The 6,000-nt window shown below is 33.3% G+C and overlaps 1 long non-coding RNA gene across 1 annotated transcript in view; it reads left to right on the top strand.

The window, feature by feature from the left end:
• LOC136275848 (uncharacterized) overlaps window positions 1-4,742 on the top strand; it is a 38,697-nt gene extending 33,955 nt beyond the window's left edge. The window contains exon 3 of the long non-coding RNA XR_010714345.1: window positions 4,453-4,742. This is a non-coding gene — a long non-coding RNA (uncharacterized lncRNA). The remainder of the gene's footprint in view (window positions 1-4,452) is intronic.
• Window positions 4,743-6,000: the final 1,258 nt, after the last annotated feature.

The following is a 6,000-nucleotide window of genomic DNA, read 5'->3' on the forward strand; positions in this document are numbered from 1 at the left end:
AGTCATATTATATCATGTGATAAAATATCATTTTATGCATCATATATGATTAATAACATGATATTGTGTTGTACTATGTAATGTGATATTGCATCATATGATACTATATAATATTATGTTATGACAATGTATTATGTAATGAAATACTTAAAAAAAATTTACACGGTACAATACCATATTATATTTTTTGATATAATAATATATATTGATACAATATAATATTGTTTCATTAGATATTACAATGTTATATTGTATCGTATAATATATCATATGATAAAATATTGTATAGTATTATAGGATGCAACATCATTTTTTTATTACTGTATTGATTTAAATTGTATCTTACAGTATCGTATAAAATCAACGTTTGATTATCAAACAATATTTTAACAAATGATATTCGATATGTGTCAAACCATAATACAGTATCCATAAATATCCAATATCATTAACTATGATTTTCATATAAAATGATAAAAGTGGTCTCATAAAAGTGATGCCCCGTCTCGTTGAGCCTTGTAATCTTATAATACCTATGTTTTCATTTTTTCTGCATTTCATAGCCTGTTCGAATTTTGAAGTCTGTACAAAACGTTTGGCTAAACCAATGCTAGATGGTTGGTATGGGGCAGTTTTAACGCGCTGGATTCCATTTGCACTCATGAAGTCTTCAAATTTTCTAAAGTAAATCGTGGCCCATTATCACTGATGATTCAAGCTGGGAGTCCATTTCTAGAAAATTGGATCCTCAAAACATCGACAGTTTGCAGCGATGTGGTGGTATTTATCTTCGTTACATCTGCCCACTTTGAGCGAGAATCTACCAAAATCATTGTCAAGAACATGGCTCATAGAAAGGGTCCGGCGAAATCTATGTGGACTCTTAACAATTGCTTGGTTGGGCATTCCCAAGCATTCAGTGGTGGTCCCTTAGGAGATTCTGTTTACATCTTTGATATTTCTTAGTCACTGTTTTAACATTCTGGTCAATTCTTGGCCACCAACAGAAAATCAACATCTTTATTTTGACGACTTTAAGATGTTCTTCTTGAATCTGGATAATACTTGGTCTTGGAGTATGGTAGTTACATGTATAATCACTCTAACTCACCACAGTACACATCCGTGATGTATTGACAGTTAATTTCGGCGCTTTTATAATGACATTAAATCAGTTGTCTATTGAATTCATGTCACTGTTAATGCATGACATTAAACATCTAAAAACACAGGGGCCAAGCCCGTTTTAACATTAATTTCAATGTAACCATAAATAAAGAAAGGGGTCGAATTCTGACCCAGATAAAAAAAACTACCAGCTCGCTTCAAAAGCCTAATAAATCTTTTTAGTAAGAACTTTTATTCTGCAGCCACATCAACTTCTGACCAGACCGGCCATTGTGATAGAAAATGTTAAACGCAATTGCATTGGTTAATATTCCTGATGGTCCAATCAGAATCAGTCTTTATCGAAGACGTCAAAATGGCTGGCCCTGTCAGATGTCAATGTGGCTGCAGAATAAAAGTTTAGTTTAGAGAGTATTTAAGGAATTTTATCGTAATTTAAGGATGTAAGTAGCGTGCGTTTGATGTGAGATTTTAAAAGATTAGTGCGAATGTTTCTCGAGTTGTTGCAAAACTGCTATTGTCATAGGCAAAATCCAATCGTGAGCCCTGGACCGTTAAATGTCCGAGTAAAAATAAACTGGCGACTTCGAGAGAATAATGACGTATATCTCCGCTATTTTAAGACCCATCAACTTGAAATACGGCATGAGTGTATCTTAGACATTACTTGTCTGAAAAAAACATGCATATTGCAAGTGTTGTAAAAAAATAATTGATTTATTAGGCTTTTGAAGTGAGCTGGTAGTCAGAGTTCGACCACTTTCTTTATTCATGGTTATATTGAAATTAATGTTAAAACGGGCTTGGCCCCTGTGTCTAAAAACTGCATCTTTGCGAGTTTCCTGTTGGACATTCTTAATGGAAAAATAATGAACACTCAATCTTTCCAAGATGAAATTAAAGGCATCTACTAGATTGATGATGATATCTGTCTCTGTACTTTTCTGTATAGTCGAGAGATCGAGTCAGCGTTAGCATGTTTTGTTGTCTAACGGAATCCAATCTCGAAATCATAGGCTGGCAAGAACAGTGTATATAGTAACAATTTTGATGAAGCAGTTACTTTTTAAACTCTGAGGGCTAAAATATCAGAAACTGGTGATTTATGCTCAACTTAAATTTCCGGCTAAACAATCGTGAGTGAAAGTTTTGAATTCTCCATATGATTCCCAAGGATTTTTTTTTATCAATTTGAAAGTATTTTGTTCTCCGCCGGTACTAAAGTACATGAGGCTAATGCAATTGCTTACTCTGTACCATCAAGTACATGCAGTTTATTAGAAAAAAACGCATCAAGTCCATAGAGTAATGCATCACAGGTTAAAGAGTTGGGCAAGTCTGGTCTATTATTCAACAACAAATCTGAGGCTTATAAGTCCTTGACTTTGTTGAATGACTCCTCACAGGCTTCTGTCCACTTTTCTTGTGCAGCAGCTCATTCAAGGGTCTAAGTACAGTTGTCAAGTCAGGTAAAAATTTACCAAAAGAATTCACCAAACCTAAGAAAACTCTTAGCTGGGAAACATTGGTGTGTATCCTAACACTACAAATATTATAAATCGCATCGGCGCAAGAAATTAATGGCATTAAATGAAAAGTATTTTTATGAAAAATCAATTAATAAGTAATGTATTTTGCAGCTTTTGCTGAGGGTTGATATGAAAATTTCGTTTATTTGACATATTGTCAAATTATTTCGCACTATCATCGAAATTAGATACATTTTTACCTTTCAGGCCCGATTTAGACAAATTTGAGTCAATTAATAAGTCCCCCCAGCATAATTTACATTGCATTGGTACTTATTTTGTCTTCCAATTTCACGTAAAATATGCGAAGATTACATTGATCTTTGACTTGCGCCAAGCTGATTTTACATGCATATGAATATTTCCATTCATTAGTTTACACATAGCAGGAGAAATCTCAAAACTCTTAGTTTATAAATAGTTATTTACCTAATATAAAGCATTTAAACTACAATGTTCAATAAAACCCACTTATAACGTTACAATACATTCCCTGAGAACAATCAAAAGGAATGCAGATCGTGACGTCAAAGTTTATCATGACCTCATACTCTATTTGTATTCTCATGAAGCAGAATTTATTCAAAAACTTGTACGTGAAAAAAACAAATCAATCGCTGTGTCCTCAACTAAACATTCAAGTATATTGACGACGTATTATCATAAACAATTGTTATTTCCATACTTACGTTGACTCCATATCCCAGTTAACTTGAAATAAATGATACCACTGAGTCTGTGTCATCTGTTTCATATTTGGATATTTTACTGGAAATTGACATTGATGGTAACCTAAAAACAAAACTTTATGATAAACGCGATGACTTCAATTTTTCTATAGTCAACTTTCCTTACTTATGTAGCAATAAAACTTCATTACCTGAATATGGTGTTTTTGTCTCTCAGTTAATTCGATACACACGGGCATGCTCTTCGTATGAACAGTTTCTAAAGCAAGGCAAACTACTGACAAACAAGTTGATAAAACAGGACTATCAACAGTCTCGTCTGAAGTCATTTTTTGGTACGTTTTATGGTCGATACAATGACCTTGTCAGCAAATACAATCTTCCACTTGGTCGCATGCTGACTGACGTTATTCATACTAACTGTTAGACCATACTTAATTACCTAATTCTCTACGGACTTTTCCTCTTTTTTTCCCCTATTACGACAAAGAGCACACAGCGGGTGTGACCGGTCATGGCACCTGATCTTATACTTATCTTTTTAGAGGTCCATGTTGCTCTGCTTTGAATTAGTATTTCGTTTTATTGATTGTTGAGATGGTTGACAGTTTATTAGTGCCATTTTTTCATCTTATGAAGTACCAACAAGTAACTTTCTACACATCGCTGTTAAAGCAATCGGACAGCCTTAATATAACCGCGTGGATAATAATATTAACCAATGAAATTAAATAGGCATACACGCGTAATAAATTTTCAGATGAATAATATTTAAGAATATACTGCACAAAACAAAAATAAAAAATCCAAAAACGAATAATAACATATAAAATAAATAGAAATAAATCTGTTTACCACATATAGGCATTTCAAACTTAATGCCTACCAGAATACAAAATTATTATATTATCTTATTATATTTGAATGTTAATCCAAGATATGAAGAAAGTAAGAGTAAAGAACAGATGAAGCAGTTAAATACATTGTATGGCCAATACATATGAACAAATAGCAAAGAAAAAATATGAAAATTAGGTAAATACAGGTGTTAGTAGCAGTGGTAAGTTTCAGATAAAAATTACTCAATTTATTTTTTGTAATTGCAGATTAATTCAGGATCGTGTTCAAGGATTGAAAATCCTAAAAGTGCATCAGCAGATATTTCGTTTAAAAATGAAATGGTACTTGGTCCAATTATTCCTAGCACAACTAGATCAAGTGAGGCAAGACCTGATACAAATGCTGGAATATCAGAATGTGCCTCATTTTTTGCACCATTAAATGAAGCTTCAGGTAGCGAAACATCCATGAGAAACGTTGCCTTGTGTAGAACACAAGACACAGGAACAAACGTGGACAATCCTGAGCAAACAGTTGAAGATTTACAACTAGAAATAGGTTGGTATTTTTTCGTACATAACTAAGTGAAGAGAACCGATAAATATAATAAACATAATATTGATTACTAAAACAGATTCAGATTGAAAGAAGTTTCTCAGCGGCCCATATTTATTGAAAGACTTTTCATGACGTAGATTTATAAACCTAAATGTGTTTGCCTGAACTTAATAACCGATATAAGACAATAACATGCATGGCTGATTTACATTGAACTGTGTGTGCCAATTCCAGAAAATGAGATAGAGGGGTAAATACTATATCCATTCTTGATTGCTTACACATACTAGTATTTTGAATTTTTGTTGGAAGTTTCTACTAAATGCTTAGCAAAAAGGACAAACTCATTGTATTAGTCTAATAGTCCCCCTCTTTATAACTACATTCCCAAAGGTTTAATCTATTGCGAAAGCTGTGCCAATCGACTGGTATTTGACAATGCAAAACTGTTATGTTTTAATTATTAAGTTCTCTCGGGCATGGAAAAGTTGAGATTCAAGTGAAATTCCATTACGAATTCCATTACGAATTTTTGGGTTTTAACATTGGATAAACATGAAAATTTTGCTCGTATGAATTTCTTGGTCTGTATTTTTTATAATTCATTAGTTTAAAACTACAAGCTGACACACATTTACACCCTAAAAACTCAAACACACACGCATATATGTTATGAATAACCATTAGCAAAATCCAAATGTGTAAATTTTTAAACATGCAGTTTTAATGCTAATCGATGGTTACCTGTGAATAATTAATTGTATCATAGTAAAAATATCATACATAAAACTATTAGCATTTAAATTACATAACTTCCTTTATATACATGTACATAAATACACAAAAGCCCGAGAATATGCACCATCTTAGGACATGCCTTACGTTGCTTATGAAGCACACACCATGGTAATGCTGGAGAGACAGGCATATATAAGCATGCCAATCCAAGATTGGGTAATTAATTTAAGCAGTGGTTGTTTGCTGCTGGAACTAATAACCTACGATCTTATACCTTAAGCTTTGTTTTTGATGTAACGTGTCGCGGCCTCGACCAGGCGTCTCGGTCCGTACCCGGTTCACCCGAGTTTTATAGGGAATGCAAACAAAGAGTAAAATGACACTTGCCAAGTGCCTCTATGATGAAAAGCTTTAATTCAAAATATACAGATATAGGTTAACCACTGCCTTGTGGTAATTCGCAATATATACAGATATATATAAGCCACTGCCTTGTGGCTTTTCTATGTTTGTCAACC

This window comes from Magallana gigas, chromosome 5 (assembly GCF_963853765.1).
Source record: "Magallana gigas chromosome 5, xbMagGiga1.1, whole genome shotgun sequence".
Lineage (NCBI taxonomy): Eukaryota > Metazoa > Mollusca > Bivalvia > Ostreida > Ostreidae > Magallana > Magallana gigas.